This window comes from Aedes albopictus, chromosome 1, assembly GCF_035046485.1.
Source record: "Aedes albopictus strain Foshan chromosome 1, AalbF5, whole genome shotgun sequence".
Lineage (NCBI taxonomy): Eukaryota > Metazoa > Arthropoda > Insecta > Diptera > Culicidae > Aedes > Aedes albopictus.
Window position 1 is genome coordinate 183615454 of NC_085136.1, and position 14638 is coordinate 183630091.

The following is a 14638-nucleotide window of genomic DNA, read 5'->3' on the forward strand; positions in this document are numbered from 1 at the left end:
GTAACGATGATCAGATAAAGATTCTTCATCTGACACATGCCAATTGGTCAGCTCATGACTAATTCTGCTAGAGCAAAGCGTTATGTCTAACACTTCCTCTCTACCAGATACCATGAAGGTTGGGCGGTTGCCTATGTTAAGTAATCCAAGATCTGTACTACTCAAGTATTCCATCAAACTGGAGCCTCTCAAATTGATGTCTGAGCTGCCCCAGATTATATGGTGAGCATTAGCATCACTACCAACAATTAGCGGAAGGCCTTTTGAAGTGCAGTATGCAATGACTTGCTTGAAAGCATCCGTAGGGGATGGTTCATCATGCGGTAAATAAACCGAACAATAAACGTATTTCCTGTTGAGGTTTCCAACAGATACATCTATTATGATAGCACATACATCTCTGGTAGTTAGTTCAGAGATGAGTGTAGCAACGATTGCATTGTTGACAATCACACATGCTCGAGGCATGACACGTGAGTTTGCCATTTCATTTTTACTGAAAGTAGCAAACACCGGATTGACAAGGTTTCCTAAATAGAAATTCCCCTTACGAAAGTAAGGTTCTTGGACTAACGCCACTTGTGCTGTACCATTTTGCATAAGTCTACAAAGATTGATCGTTGCTGTTCTTTTGTGCTGAAGATTGATCTGAGCTATCCTAACCGTAGCCACTATCCAAACTAGGCAAGATTAAACTCTTAACAATCACAGCACAAAAAAGAACAGCAACAATAAAGCCAGATCGGTATCGAATTGAGTGCGCCAAAGGCGAGGATGCACAGAATACACTGTGTAAAACGCATAATGCGAAACCATATAGGTGAAAATCTAAACTAATTAATAACATCTTCATAATCCCGCCCTTATTCAGCCTCAAGTATGAGATTGAAGAAGGGCAGCTGATTGTCTCGGAGAAACACAAGGTCCACCGCGCTATTGCTCCGGTTAGCACAGTAAGGGCAAATACTGTGGAGGGTGCCCTGGTACTCCACAGGCTCCGTTTGCGGTTAGGTTTTTATTAGACCCCCTAGCCATTCATTCCTAGGCACGGTAAGCATAAAGCCGCATAACACCATGAATTAGGGGTCACCTGATTAGTGGATTCCTACCACTGGAACAGGCGGTCCGTAGTGCTATTCTTAGCCAGTTGAACTAACCGCTACCGACACTACACAGCTATCTAGGCTGATCGGGAAAAGAAGTTGATATTGGTGATCAACTTCATACGGGCCCGAAAAGCCGTTTAAACGAAACGACGACGAAAGCGACGTTAACGATTCCTTTCGGTGTTTCACTGAGACTCTTACGCAACTATTTCCTGAGTGTATTCCTGCTCCACGCCCTCGCCAGAAACCTCCGTGGTCCAACAATCATCTGCGATACCTGAAACGAAAACGTGTCAGCGCTCTTCGAGAATATTCGAATAATCGCAATCCAATTACGAAAGCAAAGTTCAATACTGCAAGTTTAAAGTACAAAAACCTCAACCGAGTACTGTACGGTCGATACGTGGTGCGGAGATAAGAAGCCTTGAAAAACAACCCAAGGGGCAGTAGAGATTGGATCAGAATGAACAAATAATAATAATAATAATAATAATTAAACAAAACAAAACAAAAATTGATTGTTTAAACAAATTGTTTTAAACAAATCAATTTAAAATCATATTGCATAAAGCGTGAATGAGAAAGAAAACTCTTCGTTCGGAAATCCCAATTTCTTCCATAATTTGCTCGTCGGTGAAGGGGAAAAGACACAATCGGTCCCCGCAGCTCGTATAAATAGGACTACCCAAGCCATGGGACGATCACTTTTTCGGCGGACGCGATACGAGACACATCGATAGCCAGCAGCAGCAGCAGCAGCAACTGGGAAGCAGCTCCGACAATAAGCCGAAACACCTTTGCTTGTCGGCAACGATTGGTGAAGCAACAGTCACCGGTGGAGAGTCCGGTTGACTGATTTGCACAACGGCATCCAGCCGTAAGCCGACAGCGACTGTCATCGCTCTCGCCAGTTGGCAACGATCCGGCTGTAAGACGGAAGCGAGTGGCGTCGCTTTTGCTAGTCGGCAACGAGATCCATTTAAGAAAGTTCCACCAGCGGCATCCGACTGTAAGCCGACAGCGACTGTCATCGCTCTCGCCAGTTGGCAACGATCCGGCTTTAAGACGAAAGCGAGAGGCTTCCTTTTCGCTAGTCAGCATCGATACAAGTATCAGTATGGCGGATTTACCAGGATACGAAAACTTGGCCGGTCGCGACAATGGCGCGGTAGACTAACCTACAGCTCCCCCGAAGTAAGTATAGTGTGAAAAAAAACAACAAAAGCAAACTCAGATGGAAAAAGGCAGAGTTCTGCTAGGGGCTCCGGTGGATATAGACTGAGCTCCCGATTGAAAAGGCATCCGACTCCGATGTTAAGTCGGAGTGCAATAATAAGAAAGTAAAAGCATACTCTGGTGGAGAAAGACAGAGTTTTTTTTTGCATAAGGAGCTCCGGTGGAGATAGACGGAACTCCTCTTATACATAAAAAAGATGGACCTAATCGTAAATTGCTTGCGTCTGTTTATTTATTACAGAAAAATTTCCAGAAAACGAATTTTACGAGAACTGAAGGAGGCTCTCGATAAGAATAATTTGCTGCGTGAACAAGTTGTCCGACTTTCTACTGGTACTGAACAAGGTTCTGAGAGTGCATTTCAGCAGGCCAGCCCTAGCCCCAGCACTGCGCGAGTGGATTCTTCGATGCTATCCACAATGAACAACTGGACACTCGGAACACTCAACATTCCCGAATGTGTTCCGTCATCTGGCGAAAACGAAATCGATAAACAGGCATTCGCTTATTGGAAGGGCATTCATCATCGCAGTAGTCGGTGCGCGCGGGCGGACGCTTTGAATTTTTGCGCTGTCATTTTTTTTTTCGGGTCCGAAGATTTGAAATTTCGGGAGTGGTGGTTAGTGCCATTGGACTTTTTCCTATTTTGAAGTCGAACAGGTCGTGCTGTTGTCGTCGCGTGGGTTTTGTTGTGCGCGTCGTCGTTTTCCATGTGGTTTTCGGCTTGGTCAATGGTACTGTACTTGCTACTGGATGAAGGTTTTCCCTCATTGGATTTTACGTTCAAGAGGCGTTCTGACTTCTGGAAGTGGAAGTGGTTCGGCGATTTTGAAGCGTTCTGACATCAAGAAATGAGATTTTGTGTCTTAAAAGGAGACAAATTTGGTGAGATCTACCCAAGTTTTTGCCTTTAATTGTTTATATTTTTTTTATCTGTGTTAACGAGATTTTTAGCCCTTGGCTAGTTCATCTCGGGACCCACGCTTTACTTTCCTTCCGAAGGAAGAACTCACATTTTGCGAGTTTGTCGGGAATGGGATTCGATCCCAGGTCCTCGGCGTGATAGTAATTGTTTATATTTATTATATACCTAATTGTATAATTTCCATTCCAAATTACGGGGTTCGCACACAAGGGGGGTATCCTCAGGGGGTTAATTGAACTGATGACCGGACGTGGAGTAGCCAGTCTTTTGTCATGAGCTAGCAACTTTATGTTGACTACCGAAGGAATTCAGCGATTTTAACTCACCCTGCTACAACAAACCATCAGGTAGATCATTCCATGCCGGAATGATTCTGCAGCCATAGGTAATCCTTGCGCTGGTGGTGGGTACACTTTAATCATCATCATCATCATCATCATCATTCGCTTATTGGAAGGACATTCTGATTTCTTCCCTGCAACTTATCAACGCTGTCGATGCACAGACAAAATTCGGAGTTTTCAAAATTAAGTCTGGACCGAAACTTCGCGGGATTTTCCAGGCAACATCCACTTCTCCTGGTCAGAGATGTCCATATCCTCAGTGTGGGAAAGAGAAATAGAAAATACACCACTCACGCTGTGCATCTGAACAGGAGCCCTTCTCTTATAAGTGGATCCACCACTGCGATTCGGATGCGCGCAAGCTTGGTGGGTAGAAATAAATCTCTTAGCTCCCTGAGCACTAGGCCACACAACAGTGCGGCGAGAGCGATTTCAAATTCTCTTCGGTGAAAGTGTAAAAAATCACCCGGGTGCGCGCTCCAGTGAGGTTTTTGCGCCAGAGTGCGCGCTGCGGTGAAACGCCGGAGAGTTCTCGCCCCGGCGTCACCATGGTGATAATTCGGTGACTGCTGGGTGAAAACACGGGAGAGCGCCGGAGAGCGATGCGCGCGAAAGAGTGAGCCACACTCGATCCAAGGCGGACGAGCAAGAGCACGCACTAGCGCTTGGTCTACCTACCACCCAAAACAAGAGAAACTGGCTTCTTGGTGTGGTGAAAAATGTTCCTATCCCCAGTGTGGTCGATAAACTGACGCCGCAGTGAATCGCTACGGTGAAATGCCATCTCTGCTCCTGGTATGCCTGATGAACAGACCGTGCCATTTTCCAATTCGATGGCTCGCCTCTATGAGTCACGGTGCTCCCCAGACCGTTATTATAAAATAAAAATCTCCATCCAATCGGTGCCCACCATTCGTTTTCTATGACTATCCTGCATGTTTGGGCAAAATTTGAAAAAAATCGTAGGGCCCATTTTTGAGTTACGCCCTTTTAAAGGGCGTAAAGCCCAATATTCAAAGGAAAAATCGAAATATTTAGTACTCAATCATTTTTAAATGATTTTGATGAAATATTTTCATGAAAAATTGTATTGCATTGAGTAATAGATTTGTTTAGCATAGTTTTTGTTGAAATAATTGATGAAAATATGACGTTTTTGTGAGTTGATATAAATAAAAGTGTATTTATATGAAAATATTTGTAACTTCTCAGGTTGAAGTACGCTAAGCAGAACGTGAATGTATATAAACAAAAAATAAATAAAGTAAATGAGGAGAAAGCTCATAAAAAGAGAAAGCTAGCATAACATGTGAAAAAGACCTAAGTGCCTTTTGTAAACAAACATGTTTCGATCGCTGTAGGGCCCAACTGTATCCACCCACGAATATCCGCACCCTTAAGTGATAGCCCCAAGGTTGCTCAATCTGATAAAAGTGTTGGTGTGCGTGGGTGTATAGAGATGGGGGCTACAGCGATCGAAGCATGTTTGTTTGCAAAAAAACACTTAGCCCCTTTTCATATGTTATGGTAACGATATTATGTGTGTTTGAATAAATGGAAAAGAGTTTGAATAGTTTTAAGCCCTTTACATAATTCTTTTATTTGCACAAGAAAAAACAATCAATTCTGTATGAAATCATAAACACCAACAGGGTTGTTACGAGAAGCGTGGAAAAAAATCCGCGCCAAATCCGCGCGAGACAAATTTGAATCCGCGGCAAATCCGCGCGATTGTAAAATTAAATTCGCGCCAATTCCGCGAGAGTGCGCATATATTCAACATAGAATTTAAATAGTCTACAATAGTGTATGAAGAAAAGGCACTTTCAACTTGAATAGACTATTTGAGAGCTGGGTGGGAGCTGAACTGTTGATTCGTAAATTAACGCAGCTCATCTAAAATGTTCCAAGCTTTCTACAGTTCGAAGACGTTTTGCCACAACTCTATGTCATATTTTTTCAGCAATATTCCTTCAAGAATTTTTATTAAAATCGCGAGTAAAATCTACAGATCGATTTTGGAGAAATCGGTCAGAACCCGTCGTTCAGGAAAATATACCACAAGATTTGTGAAAAAAATGTGTGAATTTCTAGCACACAAAAAAAAACATGGAAGTATCTCTAACAAATCCTTGAAAAACCTGAATGAAACGGAAAATTTTTTTGAAGTTTTTGTTTGCAGAACCTGATTTTTCGAAGTATTTTTAAAGTAATTAGCTGGAATTTGAGTAAGATATTGTGAGGGTGATTCTTGGAAATTACCTCTGAGATTTTTTTAGTAATGTTTGGAGAACCCCAGTAAGACATTCTAGAAAGAAACTTAAACTTTAGATAAGTATTCTCCAGGCAGAATGCTTCAAAGCCCGTCCATGAACTATGTAGACTCTTAGGGGCGGAGGGTGGTCTGGTCAAAATCCAAGCTTCATCCTAATTTCGAAAATTTTATATGGACAAAGTCTATGAGGCTAGTTCTGAAATGGCCGAAATTGAGTCTACGTAGTTTGTGGACTGCGTTTTAAGAAAATACTGAAGAAATGCCAAGAGGAACACATGAAGAGTTGCCTGTACAAAGAAAAAATACCTTCCTCCGCAGTTATACTATTAATAATCCCTACAGCATCCAGGGAAGGAAACTCTGGGAAATTCCTGAAAGACAATGTTGCATTTTTTTAAAGCGTTTATTGGTGGTTTAAAATTTCTTCAGGGTTTTTTTTTTTTTTGATAATTCCAGGAATTTCTCCCGTTATTTATCCATGAATTCCTTCAAAAATTCCCCAGGATTAATCTCCAAAGTTTTCACTATTAATTCTCACAGGAATGTATATGTATTTTTTGAATTTCCTTCATGGTGCCTCGACAGTTTTTCTAAAATGATCTAAGGATTTCTACTAGAAATGTCTCTAGAAATATACGGTGGATCACTCTGAAAATTTCAACGTTAAGTCTATTCTAGTGGCTTCTAATGGACGGATTACTCCAGCCATGAATTCCTGAATCAAATTTTATTTTTTAATTGAGAAACTTGATTTAAAAAGATCAATCGTACCATATCCATGTGCGTAACAACAGCGCATTTGTCCGCTCAGTTCCAATGCCATGTGCGCTTGTTATACATTACAGTCAGCGTGCACGACTTTGGAACTAAAATTATTATAGTTTTGGTAAAAACTCTTTCGAGAATTTTCTGTTTCTCTCGATATGTTTGCAGGATTTTTTTTATAGAAAATTTCCAGGCATTACGAAATAAATCACGAGAACTTTTAAGATGAAAGCATTCACTCGAAAAAAAAAACGATAATAGTTCATTCACAAAGAGCTTAAGAACAATATCAGAAAAGATCCTTAGAGACATTCCGGAGATACACCCTGAAGAATATACTTGATGATTTCTGGATTTTGTTATAGAATTTCTAAAAAGTATTCGCGGTAGAGCTCGAAGTTTAGTTTGTTCCTGTAAATCCAATAGATAGTATATGTTATTGTCATATGATCATTTATAAAGTTGAAAAAATGCTAGCGTGTTTTACTTAAATATGTTGTAAAAACTTAGTAGGAAAAATTAAGTTTATTGCTACGAAAATAAACTGCATAGATGAAATGTAACTAATCTGGTTCAGTTCAAAACTTTCTAGATCAATTTCGTATTTACTGGAACATATTGCCTCTAGGCTCTAGGATTCTCATCAACGGGAATAAAAAATATTTCAAGCGCTAACATGGCTTAACTCTTTAGTGTTTTCATATGCAACGCTGTTTGGTAGATAAAAAGAAGGCAATCTCACACGAAAATAGTATGATGCAAATCAGACTAAAATCATGTTCAAAATTCAACAAAATTTGCATGACAGAACAACAGAACTAATTCCGCGCCAAATCCGCGCGAGGGCCGGATTCTAGGGGCAAATCCGCGCCAAATCCGCGAAAATCGCGAAATCCGCGAAATTCGCGAAATCCGCGCTGTTGTAACAACCCTGCACCAATATGTGATGATTTAGAAATTTTGAATGGCAATTACATTTAACCAGATATGTATTGTATTAGAAAACGTAATATTTTGAATAAGAATGTAATGTATTATAAATAATAATACCCACACTGAAAGCCGCTTTACGGTGATAAAGACCACAAAAATGTGTTTAAATTTACTATTGGAAATGCTAGTACACATAGTCTATATTCCGCTTGTTTTCTATGTTGGTATTTATGCAAAACTAATGATTTACAGTTACTCAGAAAATAATTTCAATACGTTGCTGGCATGTACAATTTCTACAATGTTACAGCCAAAAGAATGTACCGTCTTTAAATAATGTAGACTTGGAGGGAAAGGGGGAGGGCTTGATCAATGTTTTATGCACCTAAAAATTTCGTAAATATTGCGTGGACTATAGGAGGGGGAGGAGGTAGTGTTTTTGACATGGCCACCGATTGATTCCGTTTTTTGTTATCATTCGTGCGTACTCCTTATCAAAAATGAATAAATATAAGAAACTAAACAGCGTTTCAAATCCCTTGTTTTGAGTACAATGAAAAAGGGAGCATTAAGAGAACTGATACCTTACGTAGATTATGGACAGCGCCTAAGTTGCCATGAGCCGCGCAAATATATAGATATTTCTTTATAAACAGACTTGCTTCGGCATTAGCGTTTTTTTAAGTCTTTTCATTTGCATCACATATCTACATAGTTTTTATAAAATAAAGGACAACACGCTGACAGGAGGCGTTTGTGGTGTGACAAACATGTTTTCCAATGAAAAATTTAAACACATTTGTGTGGTCTTTATCACCGTAAAGTGGCTTTCAGAGTGGGTATTATTATTTATAATACACTACTACATTCTTATTGAAAATATTACGCTTTCAAATACAATACATATCTGGTTAAATGTAATTGCCATTTAAAATTTATAAATCAACACATATTGGTGTTCATGATTTCATACAGAATTGATTCGTTTTTATTCTTGTGCAAATAAAAGAATTGTGTAAAGGGCTTAAAACAATTCAAACTCTTCTTCAATTCAGTGGAGCGGACCTGGTGTGGTGGTTAGAACACAAGGCTATCATGCCGAGGACCTGGGATCGAATCTCACTCCCGACATACTCACAAAATGTGGGTTCTTCCTTCGGAAGGAAAGTAAAGCGTGGGTCCAGAGATGAACTAGCCTAGGGTTAAGAATCTCGTTAATACAGACAAAAAAAAAATCTTCCATTCATTCAAACACACATAATATCATTTCTAGCATAACATGTGAAAAGGACCTGAGTGCTTTTGGCAAACAAACATGTTTCGATCAAATAAAAAGAAAATCGCGTTAAGTACTGTTCCTTTGAATTCCACTAAGAATTTGCATCCTTTGACAGATACGTATTTCGACCTCAACTGTAAGGTCGTCTTGAGTGTCTTGTACTTGACTCGGCTCCGATGGTGATGGCTCAAATGGAGACGGAAAGCAGCCTCAATTTCGTTCAGCGTGTAGGATCGGCAGCAAAACTCTGTGGTTACGGACAAGACGAGAAGATGGAAGCCGTTATGCGAGTACTCACGAAGAACGCGAACGACCCTCGAGTACGGGTACTAGCGCCCCGCAACTGGGTAAAACAAGGTTCAATGAAGGACCTTATTGACCTTGTTCGCGATCGCGAGATAGAGATGTCCAATGAAGAGGAGTTTCAAAAAGCCCATAGTCACAACCAGACCATGAGAATATCAGCAATTTTGCAAGATCGGCCGGAGTTTCGAGGGCATCGCGACCCTTCCTGGCAGTCCAGAGGAAACTACCACGGAAACCGTCGGAATGGTAGGGGTGGACACGGAAGTGTATATTGTACGTGGAAACATGGGCCAACAACCGGCATCCAACTGCTGGCGATGTGGCAGTGCTTTTCATCGGGCACCTGCTTGCTTCGCTATTGACAAAGAATGTCGTATTTGCGGGCGTATGGGTCACATTGCCAGAGCTTGTGCATCATGTGGCTCCCCTAGTCATCTTGGAAACCAGAACAGAGGACTGAAGCGTATTGCGAATCAGGAGGATCCAGGCATTGAGAAAAAGACTTCAGCGATCGAAGATACGAAAGAGGAGCCGTTTGTCCCGAAGGTACGCGAGGATGAAGACATTGAGTGATTTTATTTTGTTAAGTGATATTTCTACCTGATGAATACTTGTTTGAATATTTTGTCTTGAATTCGATCTACTAAATAAACTGAATAAACCCATTGATAAATGTACACGCTTTACAGAAACCTCGTATTGGATCACTGAAATCACAGCAAGCTGAAGCACATTGCACGTCTCATGTACGATCATCGGTAAGGGCGATCCAAGGGAATCAAACAATCAACGAGAATGAGGCAATAATTAAAGCCAAAGTTTCGGGAGTGGATGTCGAGTTTTTGATAGACTCCGGTGCTCATGTCAATACTCTGACCAAGACGAAATTCGATGAGATTCTGGGCTAATACAACAGCCGCATCAGAGATCCTTGCTCTGACCTACTCGACTGATAAACCCTTGAAAGTATATGCCACAGCTGGTCACATAAAGGTCATCGCTAATTTTTTTGCTGAGTTGTATATATCAGAGGACAGACCAGTTATGGTTGAAAAAATTTATGTTCTAAATGAACAAAAGGCACTTCTGGGCTTCAACACTGCAATTAGGTATAGCGTCCTTGACATTGGCTTGGACGTTCCAGTGTGCCACCATCAATTGCTATGAGCTAAAGGTGAAGCAAACTCGATAAACTGTGCACAACAAGTGGCCATCGCTGATCAGTTTCCTAAGTTCAATATCCCTGCTGTCTCGCTGATATATGACAAGGAACTGCCCCCAGCCCGAAATGTGTACACACATATCCCAGCGGCGTCTAAAGAAGCCACAAGACAGAAACTACAGGATTTGCTATAGTCCGGCATTATTGAGGGAGTCACAAATGACATGGACCGATCATTTTGCTCTTCTCTATTGGTCGTACCGAAAGGGAAAGAAGATATCCGGCTTGTGATTGACCTCCGAGGACCTAACCGCTGCATCTACCGTACACCTTTTAAAATGCCAACGTTCGAGCTGATTATCATGGAGCTTCATGGTGCACAGTGGTTTTCTTCAATCGATCTCACAAGTGCATTCCATCACATTGAGCCTAATGAAGATTCACGCCACCTCACAAACTTTTTCGCTGGAGACGGCCTCTATAGATATTGCAGGCTACCCTTCGGTCTGACTAATGCCCCGGATATTTTCCAGGAGGTGCTCCAAACGGTAGTAATTGCTAGATGTAAAGGAGTTGTAAATTACTTAGACGACGTCATGATCTTCGGAAGGTCAAAAGAAGAACGTGACTAAAATTTGGCTCGAGTTTTGGAGTGCTTCAAAAATCATAATGTAAAAATCAACCAAGCAAAATGCGCTTTTGGAAAACGTGCTATTGATTTTCTGGGATTCGTAGTTTCCAATGAAGGATGGCAGATTGAAGGCGAAAAAATTGTGGCAATCCAAAACTTCAGAACACCGGAAACCTTGGCTGATGTTAAAAGTTTCCTCGGCTTAATCGATTTTGTCGAAAAGTTTATACCACAAAGGGCAGACAAGACATGGAGGTTACGTGAACTGGCAAAAGCAGATTCGTTTTATCAAGCATTGGAGAATGAGTTTGAGTTTATCCGAACGACAGCCTGGAAAGCAATCAAAACGTTAGGTTACTTCAGAAGAGAAGACCGGACGGAGCTTTATATTGGGGAGCCATGGTGTTCAAAGGTGATAAAGTTGTTCTCCCTGATGCCTTGAGGACCAAGGCCATTAAGTCGGCGCATCAGAGCCATATGGGAATTGGATCGACCAAGATAATCTTACGACAGCATTTCTGGTGGCCAGGCATAAATAGAGCTGTGGAGGTGTACATCAAAAACTGCGAAACATGCCTATTGCTTTCAAAAAAGAACCCACCGCTCCCTTTGACCAGCAGAGTTTTGCCGAACGGTCCATGGGAGGTACTACAAATTGTTTTTTTTTTTTATTGATAACCAGTTTGGATTTGGAAAATTTCTTGTGGTTGTAGACACCTACTCGCGGTATTTGCAAGTCTTGGAAATGCGCCACTTAGATGCTGGCTCCACCATCGACGCCCTCAACAAGATATTCGCTGTTTGGGGCTACCCGCTAGTTTTACAAAGCGGTAACGATCCTCCTTTCCAGAGCGACAAATTCGTGGAGACGTGGGAGAATAGGGGCGTGAAGATTCGAAAGTCTATCCCCCTAAGCCCGCAATCAAATGGCGCGGTTGAGCGCCAGAATGAAGGAATTAAGAAAGCACTGGCAGCTTCAGGATTAGACAATACCAACTGGAAAATTGCGCTGAACAACTACAGGGTGCGTGCGGTAATTTTGCACTAACCTTCAAACAGGAATATTTCACCAAAGGGTTGCAATAAAAATATAATTCCCACATCATCAAATGCACCATATGTCTAGTGAACTGTGAAAAATAATAAACCATTAATAATCAAAAACGTGGTGGTATGAGAAAATATTTTCAGATCCTATGTTTTACACTTGCGCGCCCAATAAAATTTCGGGATCTACTATTTGTTGTGTAAATAAGACGAAATCAGTAAAATGTAATGTGTTAAAACCCCCTAATGATACACGAGACGTAATGATGCAGATATGCTTCAAAAATTATAATTTAAATAATTTTGACGTGGGGATTTTAACACACTATCGAATAGCATCAATAAAAACTGGTTGTTTTTTCGATACACTAAGTCTAGGGTACAACTTTTTTTTAGCAAGCATCGGATCACTAAGCGGTCTTCAACAAAGATGTTCCGCATAGAATTCCCTATAATAATACTAAAAATAAGGGTTATTGAACGCTTCCAGCGCCATCTAGTGGCAGAAAACTAAATCTATGCCATTCCTGCACATATTTGTACCAGTTTTACCATATAAACAGACTGGTCGAGTGATGCCTAAGATCTTATCAATTCACCTCAAATGTGTGCTGTAGCTTATGGGAGTCTAAACCAGCAAATTGAGGTGGTCAGACTTAGGATATTTTAGTTTTAAATTTTCTCATAAATGTTTGAGCAGCCCTAGTAGAATACCATTGCTCAAATTTGAATTTCCGACTTCTTCCAGTTATTTCTCCGCTATCTTCCATTCCAGCGATGTAGTTTTTTGAAGGTAACAAGCCTATGGAATCCCCCAACTACACTGAAAAAATCAGCTTCATAGCGTTCTTGACAGCTGAGAAAATGCAGATAGTATGTAGCTGCTCCATATATTTATACTCAAGTTGTTCGCATTTTCGTCTTCTAGAAACCTCTTTTTCAAAGGGTTCGTTCAAATATTACGTAACGCTAAGGGGGGAGGGAGGGGGTCTAGCGCTGTGTTACGCTTCATACAAAATTCCAAAATTTCCCATACAAAAGTTGTTACGTGGGGGAGGGAGGGGGTCAAAAATTGTCAAAATTTGCGTTACGTAATATTTGAATGAACCCAAATTTATGGGATATTTTTTGAGTGGCACACATAACGATGATACCATTGGAGCTCCTCGTACAAAAAAATATTCTACTTTCACCTAAAATAACACAATTGTTAACCAAAATATAGAGAACAACACTTAAAACGGACTTGCAGTGGTTCTCAGGATCGTTCAAAAAAGATTATCGATAATAGGACCACTTTTTTCTTCCTAAATCATTGAAATAATCACGATTGTTCGCGAAAAAATCATTTAGATCTATATTTATGATTACGATATGATTTAGTGCAAAAATATCGCACGCACCCTGTATGTCCATATGCACAACAAAATTCGGCCACTTACAAGACTTGGAGTATCCCCATTCGAGCTACTTGTGGACTGGAAACATAGGGGCACTTTTCCTGCTCTGTGGAGAAAGACGCATTTTCAAAGCTTGACAGTAAGAAACATGCAGAATTTCGAAATCAACTTTCAGAATCACATTGGCTATTTTACGTCATGATGACATTGAATTTCAAGTAGGCTCAATAGCTAGAATTAATCTAATTATAATTTATTTTCTTCGATAAGCGACTTTGCATACTTTGGCCCATTGTCACCCCCTCTAAGGGGTGAGATTGGGTCAATTTTCAATCATGTTTAGTTTAGTAAATTAAATCATATAATGTGGTACTTTCTTGCTAAACAATTGTTACAACATACAATAGTATGCCTACCTAATTAAAAAAAATATTCCGACTTAAATTGTATTTGCTATTTAACAGACATCTTTCTATTTAACATCTTTGCGATCCTCTCTCCCTCTCTCCAATTCTCCCATACATTTTGTTACACTGAAAGACGGCTAGCGGTTGAAATTACTATTCTAAGGGTCAAGTTAAATACACAACGCCACCTGAAACGAGACCGGACAACACCTAGCTCGTTTTGGGGCGAAAATGAACCAGCTGCTGATTGATTGATTCTGTGCTATTAGAAAAAAAAGCAAAAAATTTAAACTATCACCCGACCGCGTGTGGGCAGTGTTGTCAAAAACGATTGAAAGTACGAGTCGCATACATTTTCTTTTCGATATAAGTGCATATTGACAATAATAAAGGTGAATTTATTTACTCATTCGTAATAATTATTTAGGCTAAATGAGATTATAATTTAAAATTCAACTTTCAAAAACTACTATTACGGTGACTGTTTCATGTGCTCAGGAGAGTGCTACCAATTAATCCTACTCAAAATAAAGGATTGATGCGTGGTTTGCTTTGTTATTGTTTTTTTTTTTTATTTTTGTTAGAATGGACTACCCGCTTTGCGCGCAGCCACAGTTGATCAGCAGGAGTAAATCAATTTAATTTTGTATGGCGAAATGCATCTAAACTTGAATTACTTGAAATACAAAGCTTTTCCCGAAAAAATAATGGTAGGTTACCATTGTGCACAACCACTACCAAATATTTTTTCGAATAATGTGTTCCACTTTGAAGAATTTGCCTTTAGATGGTATTCGCCATACAATATTTTTGCGATTTTTC